The sequence below is a fragment of the Macrobrachium rosenbergii genome, chromosome 48, assembly GCF_040412425.1.
Source record: "Macrobrachium rosenbergii isolate ZJJX-2024 chromosome 48, ASM4041242v1, whole genome shotgun sequence".
NCBI classification, from domain to species: Eukaryota; Metazoa; Arthropoda; class Malacostraca; order Decapoda; family Palaemonidae; genus Macrobrachium; species Macrobrachium rosenbergii.
The window spans coordinates 61131616-61145953 of record NC_089788.1 but is presented as its reverse complement, the minus strand read 5'-3'; the positions used below and the strand labels follow the sequence as shown (position 1 = coordinate 61145953).

The window sequence follows — 14338 nt, the reverse complement described above, 5'->3', positions numbered from 1 at the left end:
TCGAATTGTATCTGAATTTCACATGGGCTTCCGCTCACATCTTCCCGAACAACACGAAGATCTAATTCGATAAATTCCGTCTGTTCGTGAAACCATAAAACTCACTCAACTTCCTTCTGATAATATGTAGAGCAAAGTTAGGATCGAAGGCCCTTCAAGTTTATTAACAGCTCGAAGAGTAACTTGGACCTCGAAAGTTTGGATTGCTTGGTTAATTAAAGAAATAAAAAAAACTGCCGTTGATCTTATATAGTTTGACCTAAACAGCATTCACTTATTTCAAGGTATCGTAGAAAACGCTAATAGCACTTCAAGATGATTTGATCTCATCTGGGCCAGTTCAGAGGCTTTCGCTTGCTATTAATTATAAGAACATAATCTTTTTTGCCGATTAATCCCAGTTTGACCAAGTGATCATATGGACACATCTTTATAATGAATTTCCTCATTTACTCTGGATGCATTTTATGAGATAAACATCTGTCATAGAATGTCAGAATATTGCGGAGAGAAGGAAGAAGCTTTTTTTCCTTGAGATGGTAATATCTGGGATAAAAGCTCCAGAAATATATATATATATATATATATATATATATATATATATATATATATATATATATATATATATATATATATATATATATATTGCACAGGTGAATCTTTCATACCTTACGACTAATTTGGCTATTCATATTATCAGTTCCTACTTCTAAGTTCTCGTAGACTCTATAATATGCTTGAATAACGGTTAGCAAACTCTTTCTTACATAAGAACCTGATCTTTCGTACTGAAGGTTCCAGAACCACTCAACGAATGTAATGAGATTTCCAATGGAGATTTAATCAGTTGCAAAAGTAACGTCGGTTTAATATTTTTAAGCAGTAATATGTAATTTTTAGAGAATCTTATCCAGTTCATAATTCTGGGATTAAAGAAATCTGAATTCTCTTAATCGTTTCCCTTATGACAAATGGGAATAATGAAGCGGTTCTTTATTTTGATGACAAACGCTGGAGATTTTCCGAATGATCGCCTGGCTGATTTATGTATGGTAATCATAGCAGCGTTAAAATACTCTTGCCGTTTATCAGTAATGAATGAAGAAGTACAAATAGGATTGCTGATACGATATTCCTCGCAATCGTATGTTGCTTATATTGTATTATCTTTTAACTTGGATGTCTGTCTTTTGTTTTCATTTTCTCTCTCTATCTTTCTACTTTTTCATTAACGCCATCCACTATTTCCAGCCATATTGGAGAGGATGAATTCCTTGATAAGAGAATATTAATGGATAGTTATCTAAGTCAGTCGTTAATTTTGTTTTCATCTAAAGAAAACCATAAGTTAAAGCGTCGACGTTAAGAAGTGAAGCTTTCACCAACTTCACATATTCACCAGTTAAATCATTCAGTCAGCTATGCAGGTCGCTGCCTTGTAACCTACCTTTTTTGTCCTCTTCATTAAACCAGAAGACATTTTCCTTTCCTTGACGTCTCTTGCGTATTTCATTGGAATCAGAAATTCGGAATGTCACCCTTTAGGAGTTTGCTACAGAGATAGGTCACAAATATATATATATATATATATATATATATATATATATATATATATATATATATATATATATATATATATATATATATATATATATATATATATATATATAGGAGAATAGCATGCGGTTGCTAGCCTCATTCTAAAATATACAAGTTCATTTCCACATAGAGTTTTATATATATATATATATATATATATATATATATATATATATATATATATATATATATATATATATATATTTATATATATATATATATATATAAAGGCAAATGTCACGAAGGAAGTGAAACAACGGGTGGTGCTAGGCCTTTCGACTTACTGTCGTTTACTGGCAGACTGACAGAAATATAAAAACAAGTTTACAAAGAAAGCTCGTATAAGTGACAAATGGGGATTATAAAGGAAAATAGGTACCTGGAATCCAACACAGTTGAAGAATTAGCTGCCTACCAAAACAGGGGTAAATATTTCAGAGGTTTTACAAAAGATTAGGCCCTGCAGCTCGGAAGCAGGGAAAAGTCAACTACCAGATCAAAGAGACGAAACGCCGATTTTTTGTTAACGGAATGTCACCTACAAGGCTCTAATAAGTTACTAAAGTCTAAGGCCATTCATTACCTCAACAGACTAAAATTCCCAGAAATTCGATGATGTCGTCCACAAAACTTTATAACCAGGTGGGCCACTAAAGTGTTAAGCCAATATTGTGGTAGAGTCGAGGGTCTTTAGTCACTTAACGGCCCCTTCGCTATAGCAGACTTTTTGTTCCCTACGAGAGTTAAGGAACGTAAACTGGAAAGACGACAGTCAGGAAAAGTATCCGTGATCCAAATGACATCACAGGACGTCACTCCTATAATGTGTTCTCAGTAGTCAAAATGATTATGACATCGACCAGCGAAGGAATGAAGTAATAAAGTGAAGAAAACAAGAGCCAGCAAATAATAGGTCAAGAGTGACCAGGATCATGAAAATGTCTCGAATATTTTTTGGGAAAAATCCTGGTTTATATTTTACCTCGACCTAATCTTTAAAGGCAAATTAAAATAGTAAAATCTTTATTGCACCTTCCGTAGTATTCCTGAGTTCGCTTTTGTATTAGCAAAGGACTTCTGTATTTTCCTTTAGTGTTTACTCTGTTTCCAATAACAGTGAATTCTCTTTTTATTGTATACATTAAAACTTTTATGGTCTTAAATATATATAAAAATAACATAAAGAAAAGGCAGCAAATGACAAACCAATCTCTTCCCCACCCCTCTCTCTCTCTCTCTCTCTCTCTCTCTCTCTCTCTCTCTCTCTCTTGGAATGCGGGAAGATGATCAGTGGCTGCAAAGAAATTGTGACCAGCATCTAATGGGTTTTATTGTACTTGAGCTGAGAGTCTTGTACAAGGGGCTGCGTTTAGAAGAAGAAATATATGTCCTAGGTACATCAAAACACGCACACACACGCAAGAGAGAGAGAAAAAAATTTGCGTTCTGGGTAATAAAAACATGAGGACAGACCTTGAAGTCTGCAAACGGCAAGTTAATGTAAATGGAAGAATATTGCTCAAAATTTAATAAGACGGAAGAAATTTATATAGGAAATGGTCTGAAAATCCAATGAGAGAGAGAGAGAGAGTTCTGGGATAATAAGAACAAACTGGCAGATCTTGGAATCTGAGATAAGGAGTAAATCAGGACAAAAATCTGGTTGATACGAACACCACAAGTGCTTGCCTATAGGCAACCGAGAAAAGGCAAGAATAGGGAAACTGTTCTCCTTCGAGCGCAGCTGAAGCCTGTTGAATTACTCTAGAAGAAAACTGTAGAAATTAATCAGATAAAACAGACAGAATGAAAGCATCTTGCAGCAAAATCAGGGAAATTTCATCATACCATAGATGTTAATGGGAGATTTTTTTATCTCTTGTTGGGATGTATGATTTTCGAAGTCAGTTCTTATCCTGCCATTTCAACGAAATGTTAAGAAAAATGGCTTAAACGAATTCAGTGGAGAGGAGATAACCAAATATGTGACTATCCTTATAAAGATCAAAGGGAATTAGTGAAAATCATTAGAGTTTGACTTATCCTTCATGATATAAGATGCAAAGAATCCGGATCGAAGGTTAGATTGATCAAATTAATGAGATACACGTTAACCTTATTCCTTGATTTTGTGATCATGAATGACCTTGTTGTGGGATTCACCCGAAATATTAGGCAACACGCAAATCATGGCAGAATTCGATCATTATTTTGTAAGAAAACTTGGGATTAAGGTTGCTGTATGTCTGTAATCTTGAATCATATCTGATCATCATTTAAATAACGATGTTTCTGACCACTAATTGCTGTAGGTTGATGATTATCTAAAAAAAGGCAATTTAATTCCAGATAATTATTGCGATCAAATCTGTGATCAGCTGTAAATATTGATACTGACCGATCCATAATTACTCCTAATAACTTTGAAACAAGTAATTAGATGCCAGTGAGTCTTTCAGTCTGTTCCAAAATTTTTTGCTGTATTCCACTTTGATTCCTCGATATTTTCTTAATGCTTGCTTATCAAAGGGATTCTGAACGACTATTTTCAATTTCATTTGCATTTATATTCACTTTCGTTCATCCGAGGTGACCTATTTTCAGTCTCAATCAGGAGTTGGGAAGACGAGAATGAGAGCATTAGCATAAGTTGAGGAATTGCAACCTTGCAAATCAGAGGATCATTTGATGAAGTGTTAGATTGGATTTGGCTAGATGTTGAGATCCACAACGAGAGAGTGAGAGAGAGAGAGAGAGAGAGTATCTTAAGTATCTGATACGATTTCAGGCTATTTGGAAAACGATTTTACTTATGGTAGGATCGCTCATCCTACATTTTTCTTCTTCCCAGTCTGTTACCCAAAACAGCTGGCAAACAGTCGGGTACATTATTCGGTATTCAGGTCATCAGATTATTATGTGTGTGTGTGTGTATATATATATATATATATATATATATATATATATATATATATATATATATATATATATATATATATATATATATATATATACATACATATGTATTGGATTTAAAAGAAGAGCCCCATGCCATTACTTTCTGTACCCAGGGCCTAACTTGATTTGAATGAGAGAAAAAGAGGAGAGAAAGCACAAATAAGGTCCTTTAAAGGAATCAACCATTGTATAAGTTAGCTCCATTTCGGAAACACCTGAGAAAGTTCTTGGATTTTCTGGGTCTCTCTCTCTGTCTCTCTCTCGCTTCTGCTTCTCCCCATTACCAAGAGAATTGGAGGAAATTAATAAGTAAACCAGTAATTGGCATTGATCTTGGAGAGGATGTGTCTAATTGTGCCTTCGAAATTAGGTTCATAGATCCCAGGGAAGGAAAAAATTAAGGCTGGCAAGATAATCTCATTTTTCATTCTCTTGCTCTGAGTAAATTTTAGGATTTTTATTTTTCTCTCCGATGTTTACCTTCACGCGTTTCATTGCCAGGGTCGAATGCAATGTTATTTGCAAAAGATATTCTGTTATGGTGAATCCATTTAAGTGTATCTTACTTTGAAATATTACAAGTGTGGCTTAAACAATACCTAATTTATAATCACTTATGAATAAACAGCCAAGTATTAAATTACCAATTGTATAGGTTCTCATTAATTGCATTTTGAAAATCATTTCTTGATGGCGGCTCTTATAAGCGTAATTGGCTTATTCATGTATATATATATATATACACACATATACAGTATATATATACATAGACTGAAAATTATGAATTTCTATCAAGAGTTTTACAGCCAAAATATTTATTTCCGGAGTCTATGACCATAATCAGTGAGACGTCAGTTTTATCAGTATGCTTCCAGTCTCGAATTTGGACTTTATATAATATATATTTGAGCTTTAAAAATATGTATATATATATATATATATATATATATATATATATATATATATATATATATATATATATATATACGTATATATAATGTATTATGATTATTGACAGCTATAATGAGTTTACGTCACTTGTACTCAGCAAATAAAAGGACGATGTGGCACCACGTCAATATTCATAAACTAAACAAAGGTAGAGGGTGAGACTAAGTATTCTATTTGGGCGTAAAATAAACTCAGGGAACAATTAACTTAATTTATTTACAGTAACACCAATTAAAACAATAAAGGGACAAAATTTACAGCTATATAACCTGAGAAATGGTTCGTAGGGCCTTCTCAGAGGACTTGAGTCACTTGCACAATGTTAGAACAGCTACCAAATACCCAATACACCTCTGCAAATGGAGAATTGCAGGAATCAGGCTCGATAGCGTCATGCACAACATGATAGAGGCTTTAAGGCGGCCTTAAGTGACAGATAGAGTGGGGATGAGATGGATATTCTTGGATAAAGTTAGATAGGCCCAACGCCCTTCAAGATGTCGGATAGGTCTAACACAGTAATGAATCACAATTTTCTCTCAAAGCATTGCTTACGTTACTCTAGAGATTAGCCAGTGCCGAGGGGGCCTGGGGAAGTTGAAAGGAAATTACGAGCTCAAGGAAGTGTTGGAGAGTGGTAGTTAGAAGGCATTCAAGGAGGAGATAAAGGGCTGAGGGATGGAGGCCGATGGATTCTGACAACTCTTACCCGGTTTAATATATTCCAGTGCCTTGCACTAAATGCGTAGGTTCAAACTCCGAGCTACATGTTATCGGGAGATTGCCGTCCTCTCTCGGGTCCCTCTGTCCCTCGTTGTTTATAGGTCAAGCTTGATGCATCTTCTTTGTCTCAGTATGGCCAAGATGGGGGTATACAGAACACGTCTTTACGAGATGAGAGTCCGGCGGGGAGTAAGACCGACCCATGTTTAAAGCTTGTCAAAAAATTCCAAGACCTCGGAAGTACAAAGCAAAAACGCAGGCGATAGGTGTGTGTGTGTGGGGGTTAGATATAGCTAGCTGATAGCTGGCAGCTTTCCAGACCCACGTATGCAAACCAAAATGTCTGGATAATGACTGAACCAGTGGTTCTTAGTTTAAACTAGAATATTAAAGTAATTATCGAGGCAGCAGCAGCATATATATTTAGAATATATATGTATGTACACACACACACACACATATATATATATATACACATATATTATATATATATATATATATATATATATATATATATATATATATATATATATATACTGACAAAAATTTATCTATTGTCGTTTATGTATTGTGCTTCTTTTGCTCCTGTCACTCATTGTGTGACACCAATAATTGGCCATCAATCAAATATTTTTTTTTTCTCTTTGACTTATATAGTGGCGTCCCATCTCGCTTAGTAATTCTCCTTTTTAATATGATACTTTGACAAGAGGCGATATATTATGAAGGCTTTCCACCTGAAATAAAACAAGATCCCTTCAAACATGAACAAACGAACTAACAAACAAACACAATACCTGTCGCTCCCAAAGCGTCAACCTCAACAGAATTATGCAAATGACGTCTATCATATTACGGGGCCTCGCTTTCAGGGAATTTGCTTCATTGAAATGGAAAGCAAACATTTTCTCGTTTTCAACGGACGTTTTTTTTTGATGCTTTTGGCGGAAAACAGGCCAGAGATCAAATGGAACCTCCGTCATATTTTGGTATCAGAGGAACACAAATTGAAACCGAAGATTATTTCTTGATATTATAGCGACCTATTTCATCTTCTTTGTTTAACGTGCATTTTCCCATTTTTCATATGGGGTAAGCACGATGCCTTCTTTTGAAGGACTTTGATTGGGGATGAATAATATAATATCCTTCGGGACTTAATTGTCTTTCCCCTTGGTCATTCGCACAGCAAAGTTCACCTCACGAACTTTTTTTGGGTGTAATATATCTCCAGCGATTAATGTTTTGCTTCAGCATCGTAAGACTGCCATTTTTGCTAAATGACGTTAATCTATTCCTACAATTATGAAGATTCCCTTAAATCTGGCTTTCGGTTTCATCATTTCACCTTCTGTTCACTAGAGTTGTGGGGAACTTTTGCCAGATTCACTTTTGTGGTTACATGAAACTGATTTAATACATGATTTTATTTATGTCATCAGTATTTTAACAGAGACTGAAAACTGGTTGTTTAAATATTATGTTGAAAAAAAGATGTTTTTCTATACGACACATCTACATTGCATTATTGAGGTAGTGAATATTTTCTTTATCAAAATCATGACTTAGTGCAACTGGTTTTTTATAACTCTTATTATTTAGCGAGTATTACTAATGCCATACATTTTCTTAGAAAACAATCGAATCTGAGCTACTATTTGAGAAGACCATTGGACTGTCAATCTCAACACGTGTCCTTAAAATGCATTCCTCATTTTCTAAACATTAAACACCATTTATGGAAAACATTTTAAAAAATTTAAGCAGTGGCAAAACGAATCTAAAGACTGGGTATATAATTCCATCATTTTTGCCTAAAACAAACATCAAACTTGGTCTGGAAGTACGAAACCCAAATTCCCCTTCTGTTTTCTCTGAGGAGGGAAAAATGCACGAAATGTCTCTAGACATTTAAAAAGGCCGAGGACATTTTTTCTCCTCTGTGTTGAAATTCTGATGCCAAGAGAGAGAGAGAGAGAGAGAGAGAGAGAGAGAGAGAGAGAGAGAGAGAGAGAGAGAGAGAGAGAGAGAGAGAGAGAGAGAGAGTAGCTTACGAAAGAAACTTCATAACCTTACGATGCGAACTTGTATTTCCATTCTCATTTCTACTTTCGCAAGATGTTTTTCCTTTTTTCTTCTGTTTGCATTCAGAATGTTTACTTCACGTGTAACGGTTTGTTGTCTAATATTGACACTAAGCTTTCTTCAAATTTCCCCTTGGAGGAGAGGCCATGAACACAAACACAGACTTTTTCGTTCTGTAATGTTTCACGAATAGAAATATGATCGCGCTCGCTCTCCTTTTTATTCTGCACAGAAATTCTCTCTCTCTCTCTCTCTCTCTCTCTCTCTCTCTCTCTCTCTCTCTCTCTCTCTCTCTCTCTCTCTCTCAAAACTGTCTCCTCAGAATACATCTCAATACACATACCATTTCATCTCATTAAAAATGAAAACATTGAATGTTTTTCGCATAATTACGCCAAATCTCTCCCCAGAGTGTTAACCTGTTAATGCTTCAAACATTGACGCCGTCAGTTCAGTTTTAATTAAAGATAAAAAGAATAAAAGATTGGACCTACTTTGTAAATGATATTTTTTCAGAACTGAAATATTATTATATATACAGTTTAAATCTTTATCATGATAAGTTTATATTATATGACAAGTATTCTACCAACATGACATGATTATAATTAGTATACGCATTTTATAAATCAGCAATCAGTTCCAATGATATTTTATAAACTTTGTACCCTTAAAGATATGACTGTACTAAAGCTAATGATAATATCTCAGATTTGTCTTATATGTAGTGTATTGTCTTTCGGTTATAAAATAAAAAAGAAATTTCAATATCGGATGTTCTACGTAGTTCTTGTTTTTTCTTAGAAGCCACCCAATTTATACATAGAATGAATAAAAAATGCATTTTATATTCATTTTACTTCCATAACCAATGCATTCGTTTCTTGTCATTTCAGTAGGTGAAAGGTCGGACTCCATGGGAAACCGATCACAGGTTCCATAGATGCCTCTGTGACTTTCAGGGAAGCAGCGCTGTTCAGATTCCAGGGTTCCAGGTAAGTTCTCATTAGAGCTGATAAGTTTTAGAATGGACATTCAACCTCACACTTTGACCCTGAAAAACTTGCTTAGAATGGAAGGGTAGTCCACTTCAGAGGCATCCAACTAGTTCATAATAAAAGTAAAACAACTCAACAATGAATAAAAACATTTTTTTCACTCTTTTTTTAATCAAGTGGTTTTACTCAATGACTCTAAAATCTCGAATCGTATAGAGACAAAAACGATGATTTCATGTAAAACGAAACTCGGCAATATTGTCTATTGAGAGAGAGAGAGAGAGAGAGAGAGAGAGAGAGAGAGAGAGAGAGAGAGAGAGAGAGAGAACCAAATTAGATACGGAAACACCAAATTCAGATAGATTTATAGACAGACAGAAAGAAATACAGGTAATGCGCAAAAATTGGAAGAGACTAGTAAATACGAGAACTTAACAGACGAATAGACCCATGCAGAGATTTCCTTTCATATCGTGTATCTAAACCCACCTAAAGATAGCATGTCTGTATATTTCTTTTCTGTAATAAAACGAAACCAAGTTAAGATAGATATGAAATAAACAATAATCAAAATGAGAAGAAATAACAAAATAAACAGAACAGATTAAATAAAAGAAAGTGTTGCGAGAAATTTGCCGGGATGTTGCGCCATTGTAACAGCTGTTGTCACAGCTGTGTCCAACTCACTCCCTTTCTCTCTGGCTCTCTCTCACTCTCCATCTTTCTCAAATATTGAAATGAAATTTTGATGTCATTTCGAGGGAATGTCACTTGTAACTATTGTCTGAGTTTCTTCTATATTCTACGCAGTTATTGCTTTTTTCCATTTATTATACTTTCAGATCGTTTCTGTTACTTATGAGATACGTATATAAATTTTCTTGAATGACTTCCTGTTCATGTTTCAGCAACGGTTTACAATATTTCAATTTGATCAGTCTCTCTTATGATGACTGATTTCCACGGGAAACGTTTACTGGAAATTAGGAAACGTTTGACCCAGTTCCATTTCAGAAACAGATTTTGTGAAGAGCGACACCCTGTAACATGACGGAAGCTTTTCCATGATTCTGTCAAAGATGGCGCTTTTGGAGATACAGACGTTGACCTGTTTGTCCCAAAGTTTGCCAGTTTTGTGTCCACTTTTGATTGTTATTTTGTGAGAGTAAATTATTGCATGTTGAAGGAAAAAACTATTTCATCTCTACTAAGTGATGCAATTCATCTCGTGTTAAGGAGTCGGTAAGATAGAATAGAGCCACTTGTCTCTCAGGATGAGATACTAAAATTACACGCAATTAGGGAGCAGAAAGAGAGAAGAAAATTGCGGTAGAAGAGAAAATAGAGGTCAAAACCACATGCCACTTTATGTCTACCTGGGATTGTGCCTTGTATCCCATTTTCTTTAATAATTGGTCTTTTAGTTTCCCTTTACTAGCGTTTCAGCGGCAATGGTTATCTTACGATAAAAACAACTGAATACGCAATACGGCATTTCCCAGTAAAAGATTTGACCAGTGTCCCAGAATTGACAATACTGCCTCTTGTACCACCTTCCCAGCATTGGGAACACTGCCTCAGCATTAGCAACAAGAGGACGTCCAATGCCTAAATTGGCACTAATCACTATCTTCTTAAGCCAATGGCTTCATTAATTTAATTCAGCGTTTGCACTGAATGTCAGCCACCAGGGAATTATATTCAGTATGCACATGGTACGACTGTCTATTATTAATGATACTGTGATTGCCTGTTTGTTCCTACGAGGGACTGATGACGGAAAGGACTGGCAATCTCAACAATATTTCGTGGATCGGCGAAATCTTAGTTTGTACAAAGGATTATTTTAAGTTTTTCAGCTATATTATTCAGATTTATGGCTCTATTCTTCAGTGTGCCCGATTAATCTGGAACAAGGAGAGAGAGAGAGAGAGAGAGAGAGAGAGAGAGACAGAGAGAGAGAGAGAGAGAGTGGCGATGGAGATAAGGAAAAGAACTGACATACCCATTAATGATTCCAGACTGTTTCATATACATTGCATTAAATTACCAAAAGAGAGAAACGAAAAAAAGAGAAGCAAAAAAGAAAGTAAATCAAACAAACATTTAATAAAGAAATTTCAACGTTAGATTATTTTATCAACCATTCAATTCATTTTTTGCCAGGAGTCAATGAACTTCTTTCGAGAAATTAGGAATGGCCCACTTCCTCCTCCACGTCGATGTCGAACTGAGATTCATTTATTTTCATTCTGATTTATTTCCCTTTTGGATGAATGGGAAGAAGAGGAGACAGAGAAGATGGAATCACGTGCTGTGGATTCTTGGGTATTTTGAACTATTTTTCGTCTCGTAACTGATCCGCGTCTTGGAAGACACATGTCGAGGATTTTCTTCTTAACATCATACGAATACTTTTCCTTACCTGCTAATCCAGCTTACTGGAAGAGCCTTCCTTCAGAATTATGTTCTTGTATTTCATTAGCTTTTTTAAAAAGTTAAAGAATGTGCCGAAGTTTCCTCAGCGCAATCGAGTTTTCTGTACAGCTTATAATCCATCTATCTTTCGGTGGTCTCGATATAATGTTGTATGAGCCGCTATCCATGAAACTTTCAGCCGGCCGTGGTGGCCTAATGTTGTTGCGTTGCCAGAAGCACGATCGTTGCTAACTTTAACCTTAAATAAAATCAAAACTACTGAGGCTAGACAGCTGCAATTTGATACGTTTAATGATTGGAGGGTGGATGATCAACATACCAATTTGCAGCCCTCTAGCCTCAGAAGTTTTTAAGATCTGAGGGTGGACAGAAAAAGTGCGGACAGAAAAAAGTGCGGATGGACAAAGCCGGCACAATAGTTTTCTTTTCAGAAAACTAAAACTGATCACTTTATCTAACTATATTTGATTTATTTTTAATGTTTTTTATTCGTCAAAATATTAACTATTATTGCTTAAATGTCTTGATACTTTTCTGTTTTGGCTATTAGACTCAAACAAGAATTCTCACCGAATCTTTGAACTCTCAGTTTCACGAATGAATCAAAGCAAATAATGTGAATTTTAAACGTTTTTGGAAACGTTCCAAAGCTTCACTGACCTCGGAAGGGGAAAGACTCTTAAAAAACCATTATTTCTAAGTTTATGATGAAAGCAAGAAATTTGACTGAGGTGTTTTAATGTAATATTCTTAGCTTTCTTAATCTAATATTCTTAACTTTGTATTTGTGTTGTTTATAGAATAACTGGTCAGTGTTCATTATGCTGGCTGAAAGAAAGACTTTGGTTTTTTATTCTAAAAGTTGCCTTTCATCACTGATCCTTCTTAACTTGAGCATTATTTTCTCTTCAGTTCCATCCAATTATTATAGATCACACCTCCTGTCCCTGTGCGCCTTAGAAAGCGACATCCTCCATTTCCGTCTGATTCAAGAGTATCACAAAGTAATAACAGAGAATAACAAGAGAATAACTCGAGAAATTCCCCATCCAGGTCTACCTTGCTCTCCTGCAAGGCTCACCAAACGTACAATTAACTCCTTTAAATACAGGAGTCACTTCCGTATATGCGAGGTCTCATTAGGTACTCTCAAACAATAAGAGAGAGAGAGAGAGAGAGAGAGAGAGAGAGACTCTGCCTTTTGTTACGTCTATAAACTGACAGACAGATTTTTCTGTGCTACATATATCATTTAAATTTTTTAGAGCTATGAGGAATATCTTCACTACATATGACATCAAGCCACTTTCGTTCCTTGATGCATATATTAATCGAAATCATTTGCATGCAATAGCAGCTATCGAAATTTTGTATATTATGCTACCTAGTATCATTATCCCATAAATCACTTGGAACCTCACTACATAATCCCAAGGAAATGAGCTAACTACATCCCCGTCGAGCTTGTGGATCGGTGTCCGTGTAAAAAATACTTTCCTTTTGTTAAGTAATATTATATACGTTATGGACGGAAATGTTTTAAAAATAAGTGATGCAGAGTCTCACCAGAGGCATCTTTATTCTCCTTCCACCGATGGGGCCAGAGATCGATGACTGAGCGAAAGGTGCAAGAAGAGGGAAAAAAAAGAGACTGAGCCTTAGATGACAAAGGCAACAACGAAGAAAAGTTGGTAAAATATCGGAATAAAAATCGAAAAAGAAAAGAAGTGAAGGAAATGTCCCAAAGTCAAAAGCAGCAACGAATATTCTCACGTCAAACCTCGATAAAGAAATGGCGCGAGAGTAAAGAGACTTAGACAGATATTCAACGAAGGAAGACAAAGAGGTGATTATCTTCCAGCATTCTCCTCTTAAATCTTCCTCTCTATTCGCATCAAAGAAGGATATTGGAGGCAAGTTTTGCCTTTTGACTTTTTCGCTCGCTCCCTCTGAAGTCTCGCACCTTCACTTCTGCACACAATACGTTATCTAATCAACATTTTACACACATGGATATTCTTTGGTCTGATATCCATCTTCCTCCCGCCTGGCTTCTGACACAATTTTCTTGATTAATCTCGATGGATCGTCCGTCCAATATTCCGGCCCAAAGAAAATGTTGGTGTTGGAGAGAGAAATTGGATTCTGATTTTTCTCTTTACCATTCTTCCGTACCAAATTCCCTTGAACCTCTACTTCATTTGTGTTAATCAAATGAGAAATTCAAAAAGTCGATCATCTTATAATTACCATTGCCTGTCTTCTCTCTTTCTCTACATGTTTTTATTTAACTTGACTTCTACGACTGTCTGTTTGGGGCAAAACTTGTAACTCAATTTTCGACCTGTTCCCTTCCCCCGATGGACTTGAAATTTTGCATGATTACTCAATCCCGATGACAATACAACCTTGCATGATCAGTAGGTCATCAGTGACCTATAGTGACGCCACAGCGACCTCTCCCAGTATATCAGGATTTATATGAAACTCTTCGGATTTTTCACGCTTTTTTTTACTCGGTAGAATAAGTTAATAACTCCTCGGATTTTTCGTACCTTCTTTGGCTCGACAGAATATCACGTTCA

The 14338-nt window shown here is 35.6% G+C and overlaps 1 long non-coding RNA gene across 2 annotated transcripts in view; it reads left to right on the top strand.

Moving 5' to 3' along the window:
• LOC136831451 (uncharacterized) overlaps positions 1-14338 on the top strand; it is a 132277-nt gene that overhangs the window by 16200 nt on the left and 101739 nt on the right. For both annotated transcript variants that reach the window (XR_010850884.1, XR_010850883.1), the window contains exon 4: positions 9213-9311. This is a non-coding gene — a long non-coding RNA (uncharacterized lncRNA). The remainder of the gene's footprint in view (positions 1-9212; positions 9312-14338) is intronic.